This window comes from Chinchilla lanigera, unplaced genomic scaffold (genome assembly GCF_000276665.1).
Source record: "Chinchilla lanigera isolate Chin_1 unplaced genomic scaffold, ChiLan1.0 scaffold00026, whole genome shotgun sequence".
In the NCBI taxonomy this organism is placed as follows: Eukaryota; Metazoa; Chordata; class Mammalia; order Rodentia; family Chinchillidae; genus Chinchilla; species Chinchilla lanigera.
This window is the reverse complement of record NW_004955427.1, coordinates 4,013,365-4,040,164: the sequence shown is the minus strand read 5'-3', so window position 1 is coordinate 4,040,164 and position 26,800 is coordinate 4,013,365.

The window sequence follows — 26,800 nt, the reverse complement described above, 5'->3', positions numbered from 1 at the left end:
TCTCTCTCTCTCTCTCTCTGGATGTGTGAGGGGATTGAATATGCAAGATCTTGCACATGTGAAGCAAGTAGTCTCCACCCAAAGCACATCTAATAACAGTCCTACTCGTTATCAATTTTCTGTCTTAGCCCACTTTCCAGTACTATAACTAAAGATACAAAACAGCTAATTTTATAAAGAAAAGTAGTTTGTTTTCCCCAGTTTGGGCTCTGGGAGCCTCCCTTGGCTGTATTGCCTCACAGAGGATGAAGTGGCAGGATTGCCCTGAGGGGAAGTGTAGTACACATAAGAATGACCCAGACGCTCATAAAAACCCACTCTCAGGAGAGCTCAGGAGCCCTCCAAAACTACCCCTTCCAAGGGAAGTTCTTCAATTGCTTCCAGGAGTGATGGGGTCCTGGGACAGTTTCCAGGTTATTGTACACAATGAAGAGTTGGCACACGATGGTAAGGAAAAAGTAGCAAAGTTTAATGAAATTTAAAGCGTAAAGTTACCCTCACAGTGAGTGGGTTTCCACCAGCAGAAAGGAAAATGGCATAAGCACTGAGTATTTGCGGCTTATGAACTGAAAATGTTGCACCACATGTACGGCACCTGCCACTGGGTCTTTTACTGCAAGACTGGCAACATGACTGACAGGGTGTTGAGTCATGTCAGTTGTATCTACTGGGCATGATGAACTTTCCCATAATTCACTCTGCTGTAATTGGATGTATGAGATGCAGTGCATATGTATGACCCTTTAGTGAGCTCTGAGGGAAGAAAGGTTACTGTAGGTCACGGAGGGAGGTCTGACACACATGGATCCTGGTTTGGGACTTCGGAGTTTTTTGGGGTTTTTTTATTCCTGTCTCTGCCTCCTGGTGGTAGTCCTTACAACAAAGGTCAAGGTGATTGCCGCTGGACCATGGCCTACCTTCAGGTGAGTGGAGGGGTGTGGTCCCAGAGCCCTCATTGTACTATTCATATTACAATGACCCAAGGACCTCCTCTCTGCTCTACCTTTCAAAGGTCCCACTAGCCCTCCCATTGCCACACTGGAGCCCACGTTTCCAAAACATAAAAGTTGAGAGGGAACGCTCACACCGAGCAGTGCAGGCAAATGCCAAAAGAGGCAATGCTAGTGATTTCGCAGAAGTGACAAAGAGGAGTAAGTGAAGTTAGAAGGCTTAAGAGAACGCATACAACTTATGGCGCTTTGGAAGTATAATGATCAGCCATGGACGAGCTCTGAGCTGAGATAAACCATGTTTGTTTATCTGCATCTTTTGAAATTAAAGTTTTACATGAAAGAAAAAGGGAAATTTTGAGTGTAAAGCTCGGTGTCTTCTTGCACATATTTACACCCTGTAACCACCATTTAAGTGAGTGCTTTACCATCATTTTAAAGGACGTGTAGGAAAGTAAAGAATAAGCAAAGAGTGTGGAGACTAGCTATAGAGTCTATGTAAGAGACTAGCTGTGCCGTTCACATGAAAAAGGTAAGTGGGCTCGAACTAGGACATCGCAACTAAGTAATGAGAAATGAACCTCAGACCCTGGCGTTCATATTTCAAGGGAGAACCGATAGGACTTTTCTGACTCACTGGATGCAGGATGTGAGGAAACCGTGTAAGGGATGGCACCTAAACTTTGCTCTGAGTTACAGCCAGTGCGCTGTTTGCTGACACAGAGAGGGATTTGATTTTGGAGTGAGCACTCCAGGGTTTTGTTTTTCCCTTGTGAATTTTGGATGTTCATTAGAATCCACGGCATCCGACACTCAAAGGGACGATGGATGAAACTGACAAAAAATGGAGAGTGGATAGTGGCAGAGGACAGGAAGAGGAAGTAGAGCCCCAAAAGTCTATGCCGCCACCCAGAGTGAGGAAAGTAACAGGGAAAATAGAAAACTATAAAATTTTTAAGGAGTCACATATACACATACATTCAATTCTCTGAGAGAGAAAAAAGAGTAGTAAAATGAGCTGATTGTGTTTCCTGAAATTCTTACAATTTCCTGAAATTGTGAATCCAGTACCCATCAATGTGACTGTATTTAGAGAGAGCATGTTTAGAGGTAATTAAAGTAAGAGGAAGTAATTAGGTTGTGCTCAATCCAATAGGACGGGTGTTCTTATAAGGAAAGGATATTACTCTTGAAGGGGCATACGTAGTGTTAAACTTTTCTGGACACTAAGAGTCTGCTCTGGAATTCACCTGCCTTTGAGGATAAACAGGCATGCCATTCATCAGTTCCCTGAGGTTTACAGAAAACAAAAGGTCCTGAATGGGGGAATCTCAGTATGCTGTCAACTTCTACCTTCGCTCAGGACAGGGCAAGCAGGTGATGCAGCTCAGCACTCAGCTTCTCTCTGCAAGGAGTTAAGTAGCCCTTCTAGAACCCTGATTACTCTGGATATTGTCTGTGGAGCTGGTTTCTAATGTGCGTGTCTCAGCATAAGAAGGTGATAAATAGTTTGCTGGGAGCTTCAGGTATTTGGGGCACCTCCTTATCTCCCTGTACCCAACTCACTTCAAAGCTGGAAATAAAGGTTCTAGCTTTTTCCTCGAAGGAGTAGGGCTTCACATCTAGTTGACCAACTTTACTGCTTGCAATCCAAGAGACTTCTTGAACTGCCCAACCGTCTCTGAGAGCTAACAGCAGCTGAAGTTGGCTAGGTCCCCGGGAGGCAGTAGAGAACACAACCATTTGAAAGAGCGTGAAGTCTGAACTCCAGTGCAGATATTTGCCCGAATTCTCTCCTTCCGTCAGTGGCAAGCAAAGACAAACTCCAGCTCCCTGCTTCTCCAAAGAGAGACAGAAGGAATTAGACCACACATCCAGTGGTCTACCTTTTCAGCTGCGAGTGGGAAGACTGGTTTCTGTATTTCTGTCTAAAGTCACTAATGGAACTTGGAATACTCTAACCACCCTCCACCCCCGGATGCACAGACCAAAGGCTGTGGACTGAACAGAGGGTTGAGAGGCTTCCAGAACCTGCCCAGGCTGATTGGTGAAGGTCTGTGTGAGGGCAGACGAGGAAGACTGGGAATGGCAGTTGTTTGCTGCAATGCAGACACAACATGGAGAGTGAAGGGTCCTGAAGAAATGATGTGTTCAACATTTTTAAAAAATAGAATAAGTCTCCCAAAACAGGATCTAATGGAATAAAGATATAGATTTACTCAGTAAAGAATTAAAAATAACAGTCGTGGGAACGTTTGCTGTGGTCAGGCGGGCAATCTGTGAACAAAGTGAGAATTTTGACAGAGGACAGAAAATATTTTACAACACGACCCAAGTCATGGGGCAGAAGAATAAAAGAGAACTGAAGAATTCAACAGGAGGATTCAATATCTGGCTAGATCAGCAGGAGAAAAGACGGTAGCACTTGAAAGGAGGTCAGTGGGAATCACGCAGAGGAACAAAAAGAAATAGAATGAAAAACAGTGATAATGGCTGTTGTCAGGGTTTACAGGGGAAAGGATTTAATACAGGACACATAATTTATAGGATTACTTTATAATATTCACCCAAATAGTCAAATGAAGAACAGTGCAGGAATCTATCCACACACTAGAGACCCGAAGAATCCAGCTGAGGGCCTGGATCCCATGGCAATGTCTTGTACAAGTCCAGCTGGAGACCTAGAGCCCGTGACAATGTGCTCTATGAGCCCAGCTGGAGGCCTGGTGCTCACAACAGCGTTTCATAGAAGCCTGTATCAAGGATCTACACTGGGAAGGTCCAGAGGTCAGGTGTGGAAGCTAGAAAGTCTGCGCCAGTGGGGTGAAGGATCTGTGCCAGCAGGCTGAGGGATCTACACTGGAACCAGGAAGCGATACTCAAGGTAAGGGCCCGACCTCCCCCAAGAGAACAGCAGTCATGCTCAGCGACAGTGAGGATCCAGGCGCCTCTGATGATAGCAGCTAAGTTCATATCTGTAAAACCAGCATAACAAGCTTCTCCAGGAGAATCAAGAGCACACCATCTTCCCCTCCAGTTCTGCTTTTACACTGTTGGCAACAATTCTGAGGTGGGCCTTCCACACCCAGAACCATGCTGATTCAGCTCAGCTGGGTGTGACAAGTTGATCATTAATTAATCTACCACATGGCTTAAAGAATGTGTAGAACATCATGAAAGAGAACAATATATGAACAGCAGAAGGTTTAGAAGCCTAATAAAGAAAGCAAAAGGCAGAAAGTTTTTCAGTTAAATAATGATTGAAAACTTTCTGAATTTGAGGACAGAAATAAGCATCTGGATTCAAGAATACTAAAGAATATCACATAAAATGGATCCAAAAAGATTGATGGCAAGACATATTAAAATCAAATTGTCAAAAATTAAAGACAGTTTTAAAGCACCAATGCAAAAGTGATTTGTCAGATAGGAGAGAACATTTATAAGACTGCCTTGAGATTTTTTTGGCAGAAACTTTTCAGGCCAGAAAGGAATGGGAAGATATATTCAAAGTGCTGAAAGAAATAAAAACGAGAATATTTTACCCAGCAGATGGTCCTTCAAAAGTAAAAGGGAGAGTTGGTCACAGTGGTACCTACCTGTGATCCTAACATTCCGGAAAGTTCAGGCAAGAGGATCACAAGATTGAGCACTACCTGAACAGTTCAGTAACTCAACAAGATCAAGTCTCAAAATTTAAAAATACAATTGTTAAAAACCAACTGGCGGATGTAGCTCAATGCAGAGGTCCTGGCTCAACTCCCAGTACTGCAAAACAAACCAAAAAAGTAAAGGATAGTGTGGAGAAGGACATTCTTTAGTTACTCTTTTGCATATTGCCTCAGGCCTGACCAAGCCATGATTGTTGGGTTCTGGAGGAAGTGTAGCAAAAGCATTGAAAGCCCCGGGGTCAACATTAAATGCTGTCCTGAGATATCCCCTAAGGAATCATAACATGATGGCTAATTAGTCAAGTCTTATTTATTGTCCTTGCTAAATCAGTTGAGATCCTCCCATTTGCACTGCTGCTTCTTTTGTTCTTCCTGAATAAAGAGTTACTGAAATTAGTAATTGGGGCTGCAGTCTGAGAGGGTGTAAACCCCCTGATCCCAGAATTTTGCCTCTCTTGGTTTTCTTTTTTCCTTGCTTTTATATTCATCCGCGGGTACCTCATTCTCGGGACCTGACACCCTGAATAGAATGACAGGATAGAAAGAGACTTTCAGATAAATAAAGCTGAGAGTGCTCATCAGAACTAGATCCGCTTTCTAAGAAATGCTGAAAGGAGTTCAAGTTAAAACAAAATAATGTTAAATAGCAGCATAATAGCATAGAAATATAAAACATATTCATAGAGATTACTACATTAGTATAATGATGGCAGATAAATCATGTTTAATTACAAAAGGCTAAAGTATTAAAAATAACTATGATAAAAATTACATTAATGGGTACATATTATAAGTAGATGTAAATTGTGACAGCAATAAATGTTAGAGGGAAGAGGTTTAAAGTTGTATTTTTTAGGCGAATGAGAAATTCTTTGAGGCTTTACTTATGCTATTAGAACAATAAGACATTTTGTAGATCAGTTGTAACTACAAAAAAATACTTACAAAATTCACACAAGAAGAAAAAGAGAAAGGAATCAAGAATTATTCGCTTGCTTTTTTCCCCTCTCAGATGGGATCTTGCTATGTTGCTCAATCTGTCCTCAGTCTTCCTGCCTCTGCCTCCCATGTGGCTGGGATTATAGTTATGTGCCACCACACACACTGGACTATGAACATTTTTTTAAAATCTCCACAAACTATAAAGAACAGTAAAAACAAAAAGAGGGACAGAAGAACTACAAGGCAAACAAAAAATTAAGATAAAATAACAATAAAAAGTCCTTGATCAATACTGACTTTAAAAGTAAATAAATCAAACCCTTCCATCAGAATGCACAGAGCACCTAAGCAGGTTTTTGTCCAATTTCTCACCACTGCACCAAACACGTGATGTCTCCAGTTTAAGAGTGGAAAGGTTTATCTTGGGCAGAGTTTCAAAGGGTCCCGTCAATGTGGAGCTAGCTCCAGGGCGGAAGCATCCGGGCAGAAGCATGTTGTGGGGCAGGAGTACTCCCTTCATGGCACCAAGCACGAGCAGAGGAAGAGTGCCAGCAAGAGTACTCTCCAGGGCCGCAGCCGAGGGCCGCACCTCCTTCCCGGCACCCACTTCCCCCAGCACAGTCGCTGCGAACATCCACACATCGTCCCCAGATGAGCACAGTGCCCAGGGTCCGATCACCTCTCCAGGACTCTGTGAGGCTGGCAGGGAAGATGAACTGGCACGCTACACAACAGAGAAAAAATAGTCTGTCTGATCCACGGTGTTTGGCAAATGGCATATCCACAGCTGAAGAAAGAAGCTGGCTTTTATCTCACCCTACAGACAAAAATGGGCGAAGAAAAAGTGAGATACACATGTGTAATTAGACATCAGAAAGGAAGGGGATTTTGACATTTGTGACGATATAAATAAACCTGGAGAACATTACGCTAAGTGGAACAGCTGGACATAGAAATATAAATACTGCATTATCTCCCTTGCATGTGACATCTGAAATGTTCACAGTCATAATAGCAGGGTATGAAATGGTAGTTACCGAGACGGGGACAAAGCAATGAGGAGATACTGGTTACAGAGTACAAAATTAAACTTAAGTAAGATCAGGAAATTCTAGTGCTCTGATGCATAGCATGATGACGCTAGTTAACAACATTCATTGCACACTCACAATTGGCCAAGAAAGTATACGTTAAGTATCTTTACCAGAAAAGGAAGGAATCAGGTGGGAGAGTGATGGACACACACGGACACAGGGAATTGTAGCCGTGTGGGCTGATAGAGATGCTTATAAGCTTGATCATTTCACAATATATAAATATATCAAAACATGAAGCTCCTACTTGTCACTTGTACCACAATATTTCTGGGAGAGAAAGGCGATTAGGACACAGAGACACAGACAGCAGACAATATAAGAGCACAGGGAGATAATAATCTTCAAGTTAAAAAAGAGTGACCTCGGAAAAAACCAAACCCCTCTGATTCCTTCATCTTGGGCTTAGTCTCCAGAAATGCAAGAAAAGAAGCTTCCACGGTTGAAGGCGCCCATTCTACAGTAGTCTGTAACGGCAGCCCTAACAAATGAAGACTGTGAGGCTTAAGGTCCCTTATGCTTCAAAGGCAGCAATTTTTTTTCCCATCTCCTCGAGACTTACTGTCATTAAACATGAGAAAAAAATCTCGAAAATAGGAGGAAGACACATAGTCAAGGGAGAACTGCTTTCTAGCCTTAGTTCCAGAAATGAAAGTTGTGTGTGTGACTAGAAACTAGTATGTTTAGCAAACACTTCTGTTGTTTCGGGTTTTTTAAGGCGCACTCTACCCTTGTCCCCCGCCCCACCCAACCTCAGTTTGTACTGCCTGTAGCCTTCCTGCAATCGTGTGGCAAGTTTTGGTCACAGGAGCACAGGCAGAAGGGCTTCCTAGAAGTGTCCTTAAGGAGCGATCCGGGCACTGTGACCCCTTCCCCTCCACTACTGTCTGGGAGAGTGCCGATCACTGCGTCAGCAGGCAGACAGTACAGGGCTCACGGGCAGAACGGCAAAGCAGCAGAAAACTAACACTGTCCTCACTGCGAAGACAGAGATCAGCCCTGAAATAACTCCTGTCTTCCTTGTCACCCTTACTTATTTCTATTATTTACAATAAAACTAATTATATTTTTCCAATAACATCTGTTTAGTAAAATAAACAGAAGTACAATGAAAGATTCTTTTTCTTTTGTTCAAGGCCCGTTTGATAAAATGATGCTTCGCAGACTGAATCTGGGCACATACCGCGGCAAAACTGGTGCGCTACTGAGCTCTGCAGAAGCATGAGCACACAGCGGTCTATGAGAATGGCAGCCCTGACGTCGTGCAGTGGCCACATGGAAACATCTGTCACATCCAAGGTGCTGTAAATAGTTGTAAAAACTGCTGATCAGAAAAATAATATGTGTACTATAATTAACTATTTTTTATTCCATAGAATATATTTGCTACTCTTATAGTGAATGCATGTGAATAACACTATCAGTCTATGAATTTTGCTTTGGACACATATGAACTGTGAATTCTCTTCCAGTGGTTGTGAGCCTCCCCCTGTCGGGATCCCAAAAGCAAGGATTAAGAGCTGTTAACAGAGCATTTGAACTTTGGAGAACCTTAAGTTCACATAAAGCGGTCCTGTTGGGGTAGTGTTTTATGTATGAGATCTTTGGAATCGAAAAGACCTGTGCGTCCCATTCTTTTCCGCCGCCTAACCTTTCTTTGAACTGGGCCTCTGTAACACTCAATCTCTTCCCACTCAAAATGAGGATTCTAAAACTCGGAAGTACCAAATGAAATGTAGAAGCACTTAGTACAGAAACTGCTAGAGATTAAGTATGACGTTAGCTTTACGGCTGTGTGTTCAGTGGGGTTGTTGGTCATTCTGTAAATGATAATAGCACTTTTCCATTTCATACCTGAGTGAGGTAAAACTGAGACAGTCTGAGTTACCTCCTCAGGTCCTTTCTTCACTCTTTCCACCAACAGTTAAGCCCACCTCCCTTCCCTCAGCCTCATCGGAAAGCTGACTTTGGAGACAACATACCCTGTCTGAGGCAGCTGTAATTTAAAAAAATTATTGCCATGATCATCTCCTAAACTGTACTTTTTAGGTATCTGTTTTATTTAGCAAGACATTTACTGAATGTCTTTAATGCTTTAAATGCTTTTAAACAAATGTAATGTCTATAACAGTCACAGAAATAACCTGCTTTATGTTGCGCATCTAAACTTCTTAAACAAATTACCTCAGATCAGTCATTATGCTCAAGAATTCCCCAAGATTTGATCAGATTTTAAACAATCTCTTCATAGACTTTGCACTGCGACCATAGCGTAAGGCTTCAGTAAATGTTTCCTGACAAGTAAAATATAAACAAATGTGATCTCTTAGGGCTATGTACAGTAAAAGGAGGAAAAAAATGAGCTTTCTTAGCGTAGCTCAGTACTGAGAACTGAAGGATCAGATTGTCTTGGTGGTGGGTCAGTGAACTGGCCTGGGGAGGGGTGAGTGCTGACTGCCAGGAGTCAGCACCACTTGTAAGAACAAAATTAAGAGCTGGATGACCGCAAACTGGAAGTCTCTAAGATTAGACATCAGAGAATGTGAAAGAGGACGTGAATGGAATTATGGCCTGGTGCGCATCTGCGCCTGGTGGTGCTGAGCCATTGTAGTTTCGCGTGTGTTTGTGGTGAAGCTGGTATGAGCAGTCCACCGTGCTGCCAGCCACATAAAAATTATCACGTACAGTTACATGTACTACATAACACTCAATGGTAGTAATAAATACCTATGTTGGTGGTTTGTATATTTATTATATCGTTATCATTACTTTAGAGTGTAAGCTCCACTCCCTCTACACATTAAAAAAGATATATTGTAAGGCTACCTGTTGTGTCATGCGGTAGCAGCCTCATACATAGCATGTCTGACAAGTCCCTTGACTATCAAGAGGCTACATCAAGAAATCAACCTGTATCATCGAAGTCCGTGAAAAGACACCCTGTGATACCGCCACAGTAACGAGATTGTGCAACCACACGTTTCCAACAGCATCTGCACTGTGAAGCAATACAGGCTTTATTCACTAATATCCAAAGCTTAATTTTTGGGCCAGCGATTCATTTTGCTGAACACATACAATAGGAAATCTCATCCTCAAAATCTCATCCACTTTTTGAGGAATCACTCTCATGTAAAGGAGGTGCTCCACCTTGGCAGAAGCGATCTTTGCAACCTCCAGCAACCTTAAACCTCAGGCTGGGTTTCATCAACCACGGGAGTTCTCTCTCTATATTCCATGCAAGTGCAAAACCTTTCTTTATTGCCCCACCCACTCGCTGACGACTGTAATACACACTAGCATTTAGATGAATCCATTTACACATTATTCTATGATTTGTCTGTCTCATCAAAAACTGAGGTCAGTAAACTGTGCTCCTTTAAGCTGACCACAATGATCTCTTTTTCTGAAACATGACGTAGCATACCAGCTTCACTCTACTTTTCTCTGAATAGGTCAATATTTGTGGCCCTATTGCCTCTCCTTCACCATTCAAGTAAAAATTTTCTTTCATTAAGTTTCAATCAATTTTAGGGGCTGGGGATTTAGCTCAGTGACACAGAGCCTGCCTGGCAAGAGCAAGGTCGTGAGTTCAATTCCTGGTACCGGAAAAAAAACAAACAAACGAAAAAGTTTCAATGGATTTCCTTTTTTATAATTCAGCAATGAAATTTATCATAACTTTGATCCCTTCTAAGTTGTAACTCATTCTATTGCTTATATAAAGACTTCATTTAACCCAGAAACTCGACTCTCCTAGTTTTTAAGAAGGTATATATTATTCATTAAAACAAATAAAAATATAGTATATTTAGACCTGGATTGTTATTATTAGTTAGCAATATATTTTATTATTATAATATTATTTTAACAAAAGTCTCTCAGAGGGACAAAGTATTCTATTAAGGTAAATCCCATTTCTCTTGTTTACAATTACATCTGTGTAATCTGGAACCACATTAACCATAGTTATCAAAAATTGTTGATAAATAAATGAGAGGGGCAAATTTTGCAAAGATCTTTTAAGAACTGGGAAAGGGACTTGCTTAGTTATACAAGTACTTAGTTATTCCACATAATTAGCATGGTTATTTGATGTAATATTTTTACTACTTTCTTCTTTCTGTCGTTTTGAGACAGGGTTTCACTATGCAGTTCAGACTGGCCTTGAACTCATTTTGTAGCCCAGGCTGGCTTGACACTTGCAGTGATCTTCCTGCCTCAGCCTTCTGAGTGCTGGGATTACATGTATGTCCCACCACACCTGGCTATTTGATGTAATTTTAATAAGTAAATTAATGCTGGTTTATTTTTAAAATATATTTATATTTTTCCATTTATTTGGGAAAATATATTTCAATGTGCTCTAAAATTTTTAGCTTCTGCTCAAACCAATTCATCCCTAGGCATCACCAAACAAATGGTGTTTTGCATTCATTTATAGTAAGTCTTCAGATAGACTATATTGTATTCTACAGTTCTGCTTGGACGGATTAATTGAAAGTATTTTATACTATTTACAAGTTGGTAATTTTATGACCACAATGAATTAGCATAAAATAATTCAAGATTTTTATTTAGAACTGTGAGTCGATGGCATAGAAGTACAAGCTTATTGCTATGCTCTGCAGAAAAACTGCAGATTCTGAATTTTTGCATAATTTTTCAAAGTAATTTCAAAAGTGGTAGCTTTAAGATGTTTAAAGGAGAAGTATATTTATTCTATTCAGTTTTGCACTTTTAGTCTGGACATATTTATAGATCTCATGCAATTGTAGGAGACACTACAAGGAATTTCCTAGTTAGCTATTTGTACAGTTCTCCCCAACGTTAAAGTCTTATACTACTATAGCGCAAGATTAAAATTAGAATAGTGACATTGATACAATCCACTGAGTTCATTCCGACTTCATTAGTTCTAAACACACATGTGTGCGCTTATTTCAGTGGAATTTTATTACGTGTACAGATTCATGTAACCATCCCCGAAGTCAAGATACAGAACAGTACTATCACAAACCATGGTTTTTTCCATTTTAGATTTGCTAGCATAAGTATACAATGTAGCCACATGTTAGCTATGGTTTCCTGTTTCAAACATAGGCACAATTAAATAAAATTTACTTATTTCATTACTTTATGTTATTACTTTACTACTTGAATTATTTCAATTCATCTTTTAAACATTAAATGATTACATAAATAAGAAGAAAACAATAAATATCACTAATTACTAATCTTTAATATTGTACCATTTAAGGTACATATTTATAATCTAAGGTTTAAAGGAAGAAAAGGGAGTCTTCCCGCAGGCATCCCTCACAGAGAGCATCCACCCACTTCAGCCTGGCAGTAGCAGGTCTTGGTTTCCCTTCAGTGCTGGTGGAATTCTAATTCAATCAGGATATGTTGGCAGTTCTGAAAACTCCACGGAGATCTGCAGGAAAAGAAATCTGACAAATTTATTTCCAGGTTTTTGATCTCCTCGTCAAGAAGAGGCTTGAGTGGCCAGCTGTACGTTAACCTGAAACGTGTTCTGTTGTCTTAACTTTTCCAGGTAGTTTCCACCAGCTTCTCCTCCCACACACTTCAGGACTCCCTCCCCTGTCCTCACAACAGACAAGCAAAAATGAAAGAAAATTAATACCGTGATGCTGCTGGTCTGCATGAAATCACCATGATTATCCTTTTCTAATCAGATGGGAGTAATTTTCTTGCTCTTCACCTGACTAATTTTTTCCACTCTTTCCTCCCTCCCATCAGGTATCAAGCTGCTAAATGTTTACAGATTAATTTGCATGAAATAGTCCCATAGAAACAATCACTCACTGGATCAAGTTCCTCTGCTGTTTGAAATGCATGCTTTTTTTTCAAGCGATACATCAGTTTTAAATAAAGATTTACAGCTGAAAATAAAATTAAACCATTTTGTGAAAACGTGATGATTACAGTGATAAAAGTATTTTCAAAACTCTCAGATACTGGGGTTGATTACTGCAAATACAATTGCAGCCTGCCGTCACAACAGAGCATCCAGGTCGCCACAGCCTCTGCCTATCTCTCGAGAGCCCTGACTCCCCTATTCCGTAGGACGAAGTAACCGATGACAGCAGGAGTGACAGGGAGTAAAAGTTCATGATGTAACCAGACGGGCACTTTCTACTACTGATGGTTTCTACGATTTTGTGAAAGAAAAAGAGAGCATTCACTTCCAGCTCTGTCAAATCACTATTACTCTGCTAACTGAACCTGCCGATGGATTGTGACCTAAAAGTGTAGTCCATAGGAGGGTTCTGGAGGACGCTGGAGCAGGCGCACACCCCGCATCCCCTTCCCATACATACAGTTGGGCAAGCTAATTACTTATGAGGAAGAAAGGGATGTGCTGGGGCTGCCAGAGATTCTCGGACTGTACCTCCCACCCCAGTGCACCAGCAATGGCTTCTCAACCTTAGCACCTTTGAAATGTGCTGGTCACCAGCCACAATGTCCTTTCCGTGGTCCTCCCTAATACGCTTTTGCTTGCACACGATTCCCAGAAAACTAGAGATTAAAGGACAGTTGTTGTAATGTGCTTGTTTTCCACTTAACTGATTTAGTGGCCAAAATGCTAATATTTCAAAATAAGTAAAGTTCCATGCAATTGTCCTGATTTCTAAGGAACAGGTTAGTTACCTTTCTGATTAGAGTCATGAGATTTATTTGGAACAGATTTAGTATTTGAACCCTAGTGGCCTAAGCCTTTATTTCTTCACTAACCCGAAAGATCAGACTCTACCAAGAAAAGCTTGCTTATTCACCAGTGCTGTTTCAGTGTCACAAGTTGCTCCAGGAAACAGCGGGGGTGGGGGCTGCTAACCCTGATATTGTTCGGTGTCACTGTAGCCGCTCTTCCGGATGTTTACAGTAGCTGTGGGACTCGGCACTCCACGGCAGTCAGGCTCACATAAAATTAACCTTCACACTATTATTTTAACATATGCATGAAATACTCAGCCCTAGAAACATCTGCATTCTCTGCAATCTATTTTGTAAACTTCATATTTAGTGACAATAAACCTGGCTTGACAGAGAAGCCTGCAGAGGGTTTGCATGACTATTTTGCCTCTTTGTGACATATGGTAGCCCATTCCTGGGGAAAATATTCTTTGGCATAATCCACTGTACTACTATCTTTCAGATTAATTGTCCTGACCTTGGTCTACGGCATAAACAGAAATGCATTTCAGATCATTTTAGTTCCCATCATAATTACATTCCGTGCACATTCAGGCGGAGAGGAGGTAAGGAGCACCTGTGCTTGCCAGCGGGAGCAGGGAGCCTTGAACCAAAAACAAATGCATAAATCTAACCTAAGGAAGGATGTTAGCTATTTGTTGAACACTGACCATGGATAGGGAGATGAACAACTGCAAATTCACAGTGCCACTAAAGCCACAGCATCCGGAAGACAACGTTAATGATAAATTCCCATAAGCTTGTGCCTATAAAATGAATCTTCTGAATTGACTTGCAAACCATTGTACGATTACCTCCATTAGATGTTGGAGATGATAAACATCTTTTAATATACCCGAAAATTTGCTGCAGACCTGCTAGTATTAAAAAGCAACTGTCAAGTGGTGTGTTGGAACAACTCTGATTCATACTGCCTTCATCAAAAGTTATTTTATTTTGAGGGATACATAAAATACTTACATGATATGGCAATTGATGAGAATTAGAAATAAATGTAAGGTCCTAAACCAACTTTGGAATTGTGAAGATTTAGCTCACAAATCGTTACTGATTTTCAATATGTAAGAAATAAAACTGCATCAGATTTTTGAAATTGTGCATGCATTTTAAAATGTATATTCAAATAACATAAATTTGAAAGGAAGTGACATATTCTAGCTTCCAAAAAGGAAATGGAGGACAGTTAGATGATAGGTAAAAAAATCTGACCTCCAACAGGAACATTCTCTGAAATGTTGACACAACCAAAACAGTCCACGTACAATGAAGCCTTATTTTTCTTTTTGCTTAACCATGTAAATGAGAGAGAAATGCACGTGAGGGTCCACAATGTGGAACAGAGCAAAACGCAGGGCAGCAGCCTGGCTGTCTCCCTGCAGGGTCTGTTTTCAAGCAAATGGTAAACAAAAGTCATCTTTCAGAAACTCACCAGCTTAAAATTTTTATTCTACCCTGAAATCTAAAGTAGCTACATCAAGAAAGACTTCAAAGAATGAAAAATAAAAGGACATAAAAGGACCAGCCAAGAATGAAAAATAAAAGGAAAACTTGAGTGAAACTTTCCATGGACATAAAATTAAATGGGTGAGAAAAGTAAAATGTGTTTTCACGGGTGAGAATAAAAACTGATATTTAGCTAAGCGATTATTTGTAATAGTTGCTTCAGTGAGTAAATATGCCCTCCTTGTACTTGGAGATTGTTCTTTAAAGGTGAACTTTACACTGAATCTTTTGTCCATCATTATGAAAGAATGTGGAAATTTTCTACTGCTATTTTATTAGTTATGCTCATTGATGAATATAGCTAAAACATTTCATTTCATCCCTCTGTTATAGGGAGCGAGCGATCTACACACTTATATACGAAATATCAGTCTTGCCCTCATGGCAACTTCTGAAAAAGCAGACCGGATTTCTAGGAAGAAACAAATGATCGATTTCTATTAAACCATTTTGCATTTCTAAATATGCAAAGTGTATTATGTAGGATGCTGCAGTTTACACGCAATTAAACCTAGCTGAAGCCATTTTAAGTAAAAAGGAATTTATTGAGTTATGTAACTAGAAAATTGAAAAGTAGAATTCAGGCACTTTTTTGTTTTGATTTTTTTTTTTTTTTTTTGAGGTGTGGTCTTGCTATGTGGTTTAGGCTGGCCTTGGACTCACAGCTATCCTCCTGCCTCAGCCTCCTATATGCTGGGATTGGGGCACTACGCCTGGGTTAGGGAGGGAGACATCGATAGTTCTGTCCATAGTTTGCCTCCATTTCTTGCTGTTCTTTGTGCACTGGATTCATTAACTCCAGTATACTGACATTCTCAATATGAAAGTTGCATGTTGACTGATCGAATTCTGTATTTTTACTGTTTGCAGCTTAAAGGGAAGAAATTTTTTATCACAACATCTATGTCTTTAAAATGTCTTTAAAATGTTTTGATTGGCCACTTGGACAGAGCTGCGTGATACTGGGAATTAGGACAGAACCATCGTGTCTATCAAAGTGTAAGGCATGAGCTCTCCTGTCAGGAGCAGGTGAGGAGCTGATTAATGGATGTGCTAGTCCCTTGGTCAATAGAAGACCCGATTACCCGTGGGAAAGTGAGTATCTGGAGAACGGAAACCACAGAGTTCCAGGGCCTCCAAATGATCAAACGTATTAGTTACATTCCTGTTTCTCGTTTAACTCCAGAATCTCTGGGTTTTGTAGGATTAGGCATCTACTGCTGTAAAATACGTAATAGAGAAGCCGCCGTCCGTTCCAAGCACCGTGTTAATCGCTGTAAACAGCTGCAAGAGAACGAGAAACTGTTTCTTCTAATGACTTCACAACGTACAAAGCTGATTTGGAGGAAAACGTGGAAATGCATTTTGGTCAAAAATTGCTATAAACTGCAACGGAAATGTCTTCTCAAATATTTTACACCATATTCTACAAAGCAAGTCAAAGATGTTACATAAATATAGACTATTCTCCTTCATAATAAGCCTGTGTTTATTTTCTTTATTTGTGAACTTAATTAGTTCTCCTCCCTCGGGTTTCGTTGGCAAATTAACATAGTAGACTCCTGAACGATACTCAGGTGATCCGAAAGTATTTAGATACCTTTCAATTTCCCTGAAACTCAATTTGCCCAAAGCTGACCTAATTAAGGAAGCTTTAAAACACTCCCAGGAGAAGGCTCACGTTGTTGCTAAACAGAAACCTGAAATACAATATTTCTGGTAACCCGCATCTACAGACCTGTTGTTCTACACAAATTCTCACACAGTGGAAGTATCTGTGAAGAATAATCAGCATCCTACCTACTGTGCCTTCCTTCTTTCATTAGTCTTTGTCAATTACAGATTTTTCAAAGTGAGTAGTGCTCAATAAATAAATCAATAAGTTACTAGAATGCATTCCATCTCTCTCACTATTATATATATATATTATTATATATGTTATTGTATATATAAGTAGTTTTTTTCCTTTCTTTCCAGACTTGAAATAGAAGAAGATCGTGCCAGAAATAAAAATATCATTAGGAGAAGGTTTGGACCACGATATAACCTGTTCCACACCATCGGAGAAAATACGGAAGCAAAAATATTACCCAGGGAAGAGTCCTGCTGATCTACCCAGAGCAACTTTTACCAAAATATAATTACAAGGGCTGTCAAAATATTTGCTTTAATGGCTAGTAGTACACCTGAAATTATAAACACTCCATTTACCCGATGCACTTCTACACAAATAAAGCAATAAAAGGCTTTGAAGTTCTGCACAGCAGAGGGTGTTGCCTTTGGTTCTCAATGCACTGCAGCCGTGACGGCCGTCTCGGGGATAGAGCGGCAGTTAGACTCAGGCGCGCTAAGGCAAACCTCCGCCTTAGAGCCCCTGAGTTCTCCAGACGCACTCCGTCACAATTGCTGTTCTGCCTTTTCTGACTAGTTGAGTTGTTTTTACTGCTTTTTGAACTTAAAGGGCCGAAGGAAGGCAAAATAATAACAAACAAAATTTTCCTATAATCAAAAGATCTTTCTAATTAGGGATTTTATGTTCAGAGGAGAAAGAAAGTCAAACACCCCCAATAATTTTACATTTCAGCCTAACTGAAGAGGTCACATCAGACATAACATAATAAGCAGGTTCAAAACCATACATTGAGAGCCTGAAGTAAACTGAATTTGCAGAAAAATGGGGAAGCTTTGCAAAATGGCAGAAGTCTAAAGTGCTCTTGCCGAAAGTCAAATGTGTTTCAGCACTCAGAAGTTTTCTGGTTTTCAGTAAGGAGCATATTTGCCCATACAGGGTGTTGCATGAAACCCCTTCCACATTTTGGCCAGTTTTTGTAATCAAACATCCCAACAATTTGCACTGAAACCTAGAAATATCTGTAGGGTCAAATAAAGACTCTGAGGAAGTACGCAACAGTTTACTTCCGGTTTTGCCCACTGTAGGGGTCTCTTTCCATGTCACTGAGTTACCATACCTGACACCCGCCTGTTGGAGGAAGAAAGGTTTATCCTGGCTCACAGTTTGAGAAGTTTTGGTCGTGGTAAGCCCCAAGGCACAAACAGCATGGTAGAACGTCGCACATGAAAAGCTTCTCATATCTTGGAAAACAGAAAACAGGAAGCAAAGGGAGGAGCCAGGAGGGAGATGACCTTTCCAGGTCACCCTCCCAGGGACTCCTCCGACCAAACACCACTTCCTAACAGCAAGTCAGCGGTAGCCCCCTAGGATCCAAGCACATCCCAAGAGCCCTACCCTCTGAATGTAAGGGACTTTTGGGGGAGCATTTTAAGCCTCAACCATAATACCTACCACAAGTGTTTGTAAAACAGAGGGTAAACCTTTGCTTTCAGAGATTAGGGGTTTGGGATTTAAAAAGGTTATCACATAAGGCTTAGCAGAACTGGTTTCTTCCTATAGGCAGACCTTTCTCTCATAGGAGCACAAATGATTTATATAGAATCATGTATATAATCATCTCCAAATTACTATTCTCTTTAAGACCACTAAGTCTTAAAGAAAATGCTGTGAAAATCAAGAAACTTGCTAACTAGACATCTGTGGTGTTTTTGTGGATTGACTATTCTCAAACCAGACCCAATTCATTTGTGCGTACCTCCTTTTAACATACCGAGTAACATTTTGTGACTGTGTCACAGTGATATAAACATGCATTTGTAAAAAAAAACCTTTATGTTAAAGTTCATATATGTATAAGTTTCTATTTTTTTCTCAAGTCTTATTGAAGAATACTGTTCCTGACGTTTGTGGCTTTATTCAATCCTGAGATTTTCTTCATATTCAAAACATTTTCCCTATTTGCTATATACACCTTATAAGCATAGGCCTAACATATTTAGGCTAAAACTTTCTCATGTATAAATAAAAGCTCTGAGTTAAATGGTATTTAATGCCCTATCTGATCCCTCTAGTATATGAATCTGCGAGCTATAGTTGAAAGAGAATTAAACAGCCTGTGATCTAGTGTACACTATTTATTCAAGCTACCTGTCAGTCTGAGATTCCATCCTGGGCCTTGAAGATCTGGCCATTAAAGTGGAGGCCTTTACTCTCCAAGCCAGCAACAAAAAGCCCTGTTCTGCCCAACTGAAAGTTTTTGTTAGGAAAAATAACTTCCCAACCAAGTGAACCTTCCAGCCCTTTAACATCACAAGATGTATGTGAAAAATACCAGCCATAGAATAAGAAGACTTGCATTTGAGATCTAGCCCCCCATTGTTCCATCTGCGACCTTGAACAAGTCATTGGATTTCTATGTCTCAATTGTTCCAATATTTTGTTTGTTTTTCTTGACATAGGGTTTTGCTATGTAGGTTCAAGCTGGCCTTGAACTCACAGCAATCCTCCTGCCTCAGCCTCCCAAGTACTAGGATTACAGAAGTGAGCCACCATACCCAGTAATTCTCCAACTATAAAACAGTAATAATTAGCTCTATCAACACTCTACTATAGACTTAACCTTCTAGCTTTAAGATTTCATAATTTTATAGGTCCTACTGTAAATCTAAATCTTCTAGATTTAAGATTTCATAAATTTACAGGTCCTACTCACATAAAAAATTTCCCTTACCTTCCACTGAAGAAAAGATTAGAAACTGACTTAAAACTCTGAAGAAGATTCCCTGAAGCCCATTTCCTTTGCCTGGCTTCTCATCTTGCTTACACAATCCTGTTACGCTCCCTCCTTACCATTTTTTAAAGGATGTTGATGCATAGAGAAAGCTGAACTCCGTGTAGATTCCCTCTGACAGAGGTACCCTGTGCCTCCTCAGCCGAATCCTGACTAGGTGCTGGGCTTGTGCTCGATACCTCACTTACTTCAGGTGACTTAGGACAAATTTGGATGTTTCATTGTTCATTAGAAAGACATAGGTCAAGAAATATAGGTGTTTCTCATCCTCTCAATTTCAGAATAAACCTTTTTTTTTTAATTTAAAAGTGTCCAAAGATAAATATATCGTTATCTACTGCAGAGCTGTTTTTTAATGATTGATGTCTTCCACTCCAGGAAATCTTGTATTTATGTAATCTGTCCAAGATTGTTCATGCTTTGTTGTTTTCCTCCCACACAAGATATCACCAATTATGAGGTTTAAAACATGAAATAAAAGCTGCCATAATTACCCAGGTAAAACAAAATAAATAAAGGTACACTAATTTGGGGAACATATTTTTATTTAAATTACTAGAAACCTAACAGTTAATGTGGTTCCAAACTAAAAATTTGGAAGGACCATGTATAACGAAAGAAGAGAGGTTAATTTTTTAAGCCTGGAATTTCTTATACATCTCATCAGATAGTTCTCTAACCAGACATCCAAGCTCTTACAAAACATTATAATATTAATTTCCACTTATTACAAAACAGGTTTTTCGCCTGTATGACATTGCCTTCTGGACCCCATACATGACTTTAATTAAGATCTAACTTATTCATGACTATAATTCAGCTCTAACAACCAGTCTAGTCAGATAGGGGTAATTAGTCCCAGAGGGTATTGTGAGAGAGCTCATTTTTCTTTTCATCTTTATATTTTGGCAAACAAGTTGGGGTCCTGGTTCATTTGGAGAATTTTACGATTCAGAGATCTCCGAAATGTGGGCGTGAGTAAGCTAAGTAAATTATTTTAAAGAGCTTCTTACAAAGGGCTCCTGTGCTGCTCGATTTCGTCTGTGCACATTCACTGTGGTCCAGAACACAAACAGCAAGGATGATTAACCAGCAGCAAGCTCATAAACCTTCAACAGCCAGCTCCCAAGTTTATTAGAAAATGTAAAGGCAAGGAGTTAACTCGTACATATCACTTGCCTATGTGAATTTCAGTGGCTCTGAAACTGTTTTGCCTATCCTCATATTTATGATATTAGGAATTACATGGAGAATTTACTTTTCCAGTGATCTAAAAAGATCAAACATCTTATGAAGATCAAGGTGGGATAAAGCAAAGCTACTTTCCCATGTGGAACACTGCTATTTACCAATCCCTGGTGCTGTAGGACATCTCAGATTATTCTCACCACTCCTTATGCTTGCGACCACCACCAACATCACAGAAGCTCCCTCCTTTCCCTTTTATCATTCCTTATTACTTCTCCCATCAGACTAATTCTAAATATTAAATCCCAAGAATTCAGAGGCTCCTGGGCTTTTAGGATGTGGCTTACTAAGTTCCCAGCTTAACATATGGTTTACCCTTTTCTGTTTACTTTCATATATACCAAAGAGCAACAAATTTAATGAAGAAGCGTTTAATGGCCCACAATCACTGTGATACATTGCCTGCACAAGGTAGTCAAAATTATGCAAGATTTTCAATCATTTCCAAGAAAACGTTTGAGCAGGGCTATGTGCCAAATTAATTAATTACATGGCCTTGCAGGAGATGGCTAAGGTTGATGGCCACAAAAAAATGTGTAGGACAGTACCTTCTCATCCAAAAGATGGTAGTTAAAATGTAACAGGGCCAGAATACTTGGCTGCAAGGCAGAAAACCACAGTTACCCTCCCAGTAATATCTTGATTCCATTTACCTCCTACCTTCAGCAATATGGCATTGGTCAGAACTGCTGGTAAGCGTGACAGTAGGTTTTTGTATCTTAAAAGCTTGGATTCCAGGGCTGGCTCCATTCCCTTATTAGCTCCACTACCTTAGAGCTGTTACTTTGTTGTCGGGTGTTCTGCTCTTCAAAGTCAAATGCTAATAGAGATCCCAACCTCCCAAGATTTCAGCAGGGATTAAACATTTGCCGACTTGGGGAAAAGTAGCTTGCATAGTTTTCTTCATCCTGTCAACCTTATTTCACCCCTCTTTTGCTACTGTCTTGACGTTCCATTTCTTCTGTTCAGGTGACAGCACACAAGGGTGCCACCCAGATGCAGTCACTTCTTCACGTGACTCTCCTTCTTCACCAGCCCCACACGATAGTCCCATGAATACACATTCTGCTGGTCTGAACTTCTCATAGAGTCTACTTTATCATGCCCTACATTTAAGCCTTTGAACGTGCAACTTGTTCACTGTGGAATATTTTCCACTGCCCTGTCCACTGGCTCAAAACTCAACTGCAGTTCTTTGGTAAGCGCTGGAATGCTTCATTCCCCTGGAAGTACTTTGGCTCTTTCCACTTAGAACTGGACTTCATTTCCCAGCTTTTTCATAGTTTCATCTCTACTTCCAACTGTTTTAAGTATAAGGCTGGTTCTTGAATTTACCATTACATTTCAGTTCTTCCTCAAGTTCAAGGCCACTGTCTTGCTAGTTCAAAAATCTGAAACCCAGAAATCTTTAGTGTCTTGTCCAAAGGCACATAAACAAATGAATACCCAGACCGAAACTATGCTGTAAACCCCCTGATGCCCAGGACAAAATCTTTTCCTTCCCCTGAATTTTGAATAATTTCCTTAGTAAAGACACAAATTTCTTAGCCTCTTGGATATTAATAGATAGAGCTCAATATATTACTTCTATGATGAAGTAATTCTAAGTTAAACAATTAAATCAATATATTTACTGAGAAGCCATATATATATATCTATGTTCTCAATATGGTCATGAACTAAAAGTTAAACACATCTACTACAACTGCTTGAGATGAAAACTAGGGCATAACTTGGTGTATGATTATGTACCCAGTACAAAAGTCTACACCTTAAAATTAAAGAAGAAAAATGGCTATTGAGGGACAAGCAATAGACTTTGCCATGTATGGATAAAACAAATTCATAGTTTTATGATTGACAGTCCCCAAGGTAAAGGGTCACATGGTGAAAATCTCGTCTCTTGCAAGCCTCAATTTTCTCATCAAAGAGGTGAAGATAACAATAGTATATATTTGTTATGGTTGTGTCTTCATGTTCCCCCAAATCTTCATTCAGTCATAGGGCAGGCTTCTAGATTTTTGATTGATCCATACTCCAGTGCTGGGGTTATGGGTGTGAGTGCTACATATGCCCCAGGGGTGGGTAGTTTGCATACAATGTAAGGGAGGGAAACAGGCTTGCTCTTTCCTCTGCTGCTCCTCCCTTTTGCTCTTGTTACTTTGCTGTTTTCCACTGCCAGGAACTGTTGACCTCTGCCATGTGCCACTCTGCCTTGGAGCCAGCCGAGTATGGACTGAAACCTCCACACACTGTGAGCTAAATAAACCTTTCCTTCCTTACTTTTGTGTGTCATGTATTTTGTCTCAGCAAGTAGAAAAAAGTAAGCAAGGCAATACTTCACAGAGATTTTTAGAAGAAATATATTAAGCACTAAGTGCTCAGCAAGGTTAATTGCTATTATTAATAACCAAAATAGTTAGAAATCATAGAAACTGATTTTACGGTGCTGTTCACAATAGATCAAGATGATTTAGTCAAGCAAATAGTTTCAGGAAAAGGAGAGGTGCATTCTGAGACCAGGAAGTCATCCATTTTTAAAAATTTAAGTGTTTAAATTTTTAAAAATTATTAAATTTTAATGACATTCAAAATTAGTTAAAATTCAAGTTCTCAAAAACCTTAAAAATGTACCTCTGTTCTTTTTTCTGTATTTTTCTCCCCTCCTTTCTTGTTTTTTTTTTTTTTGTTTTTTGTTTTTTGTTCTTTTTGGTGTTTTGGCTGTCTTATTTGTTTATATACCTATCCTTACTTTAGTTTCCATGCAGCATCTCTACATTATTTTAAAAATTGCTTAGACTATTTTAACTGCATGCCTATTTTAACTGAAGACCTCATGGTGTAAAAAGAGAGGTTAGGGGTTACGTGGCCAGGAAGTTAGTCCGGTAATCTCCTGTACATACCAAGCCTTAAAACCCTGCCCAATAGATAGTGCATCTTAACTTTTTTTACATCCATTTTCCCTCCTTTCCTCCCTCCTAATGAATGTGATCGTTATGTACTGAAGACATAAATAATCACTAATACAGCAAGAATCACTATGTAAAGCTACCAGACAGTAAAGAAACAAAAACAAAAAACTCTGTGCAGTGTTTTATCAAGCTAACAAACCCTTTATAAAAGCACAAACCCAGGGTAGATGATCACACATTTAGTGCAAACAACCACAAAGGTGAAATGAGATTATTTAAAATACTAGAAAACTAAAGATATGGATTTTTTTTGAAAGTAGGGCTTTTAGTGTAGTGGTTTTAATTTTTGGATTCCAATACTTCCTAAGAAATGAAAACCGTAACTAGATAGTTTCTTTTACTAAATAGAAATGAAAAGTAGAAAATGCAAACCATGGTGACTACCAGAGTTCAATTATTTAGAAGTGATAAAAAATGCAAGATTTTAACTAGTCATTTTCCAGGAATGGATAGCAGATTGGTGGAGAGAAATTTTGAACACATTTTCGGTTGTTACGAGTGCTGTTACCTTCCCCGTTACATAGCCCTAGAAGAGCAGGAGACGTCTGACACAGAATGCTGTGCTTGCAGAGGTAGCCTGCTTGTCTTGTGGGTACAGATGCTTAGAAAGATACCAGAAGGAACTGTGAATCAGAGGGTCAGAGCTCAGCTCCGGGCTGAAGGTGGGTTTGTTTTTTTGTTGTTGTTTTGGTTTGTTTTTTTCTTTTATCTCTCTAGCTGTATTTCTGTGTTGATTTACTAGGTGGCGATATAATCTTTAAAATAACCATTGCATTCCTGCAAGTGTCAGCTCCATTTTTTTCACTGATGCAGTTTTCATTTCCAATTTTTCTTTTTTCTCACTTTCACTTCTGTTGTTTTTCTCTGAAATTTTGTATCATCTCCTCCATCCTACTAACAGAAAAACTATTAAGCCATATAAAATCACTTGCGGATCAGAAGCTTGAAATTTCTCTGCAGCATGGTTTGGGATAGAAGATATAGGATGTTTGGACTTTTGCTGTCACCAGCTCCTGAGGTTAACATTTCTATTTACTCCTTGTATATCTGGAAATTTCTTTATTGCTGAAATATTAGAACAATAACCTCATATAAAAATGTATATGTCAACACTTCAAGACATAATTCTTCTTGAGGCCAATAAAAAATAACCCACTTCTAAATATTTTTGTAAACCCGAAGCCTCTGTCTCACCCACTCCACTAATTCCATCTTCCACATTATGCTACAAGCCTTAAAATGCATTGCAGTTCTAGAAGAACTTACAGAATTGTGAATAAGCAAATATCAGTGAAAGTGCTTTATAAGCAATTAAATGGTATACAAACTCTGTTATTATTTTCCAACATATGGTACTACGACAGGCAGTGGGAAATGTCTCTCCTAGAAATTAGAAGCATTAAGAAGCCCTCTTTTTCTTTGCTTCCTTCAGTTATCCTGAGAAAATATCATCCCACTGGCTTATACATGATGGCTTAGAAAGCACTGCCATTACAGGTTCATATAATTAATACACGGCTATTACATGGGCAGTAACCACCGTGAGAGATAACTCACCGCCTCTGCCTTCAAAAAGCATATATGTTAGTTAGTCACAAATAAAAACAATTAGTAAATATGACTCTGATCCAGCATGTCCATAGTTAGGGCTCAAAGAAAAAAAGAGTAAATAAAGCTAGGATATGGGAGAGAGAGAGAGAGAGAGAGAAAGAGGGAGAGAAAGAACGAATGAATTAGACTTTGGACATAGCCTGGAAAAATACACAGGATATTTATATGTGAGAAGGGGAAAGGGCAAGAAAGAGAGACTTCCAGGCAAATTAATCTTCCTGTTGAGATGGAAGAAGTGCTCAATCGCGCGAGAATCATGAGCAGAGATGATTTGAAACGCAGGGGTTGCTACTCAGCAGGGGAAAGCAGAGGACTGGTAGAGCGGAGTCTGGACTGTGGAGGACGGTGAGCACCAGGCAGAGTGGTGGATGTGATCTGCCAGCAGATAACAGTCCTAGAAGCACCAGGGTAGCACTGTGACAGAATCGTTTTAGGAAGACTGATCTGGCCAGCGACGGCGTGATTAGACTGGGAAGCGGAGGAACACGGAAGGCAAGACAAAAGAGTGAGGAGATCGCACAGGCAAGAAAAGAGTCGGATCCAGGAGAGTGGCCATGAGAATATGTCTGCAAAAGCACCTGAGGAGTAACAAGAGAACAGCGGAACAAAATCTAAGATGGAAAGATATGTGGAAGGAGGTCAGATACGGATGGAAGGAACGGAAGTCAGCGCTGGTCTGGAACAACAACGGTTTTGTTGAAGGAGATAACAAATTTGAGATGGAAAGAGAAAACCTTTATCTGAGTAATGCTACTCTTGAGGTGACTGCAGGCTCCGCAGTAAAGAGTTCTGATAAGGAACATGATCGCATAGCCGAGGGACCGTAGACAAAGAGCTGGCAGTCACCTACAGAGGCATGATTCCATTCTTGTTTTCTTTCTCCAGTTTAAAATGCATTGCAGTTCTAGAAGGACTTACAGAATTGTGAATAAGCAAATATTTTAAACTGGAGAAAGAAAACAAGAATGGAATCATGTAGCCAGCCACTTCAGAGCGGCTGTAGCTCCTACATTTTAGATACTGTGTAACAAAGGAATAAAGAGACACAGACTGAGTAAGTAAGACTGGCTACTAGAAAGATAGACACCCCAAAGAGTTTGTACTGATAAACAATAGCACACTTAAGGAAACTTCATTCTAGGCTATTGGTTAGGGTTCTCGCTGAAAAGAATCATTAGAAAATGTATGTATAACTCTGCATAGGTGTTTACTAGGTAGGCTTAGGGAATCAGAGCGTCCACGATACCATCTGCACATGGCAGAGCCAGAGATGTAAGAAGGTAGAAGTTGCAAAACAGAGGATGTGAATCAGGGAGAAAACACCAGACCTCGGCTCCAGGCCTGGAAGCTCACGGAGAGGTTGACGACGCATTTGGAAGGTTGAAGGGAACTGGAAACCGTCGTCCAAAGGCAACAGCCAAGACCGAA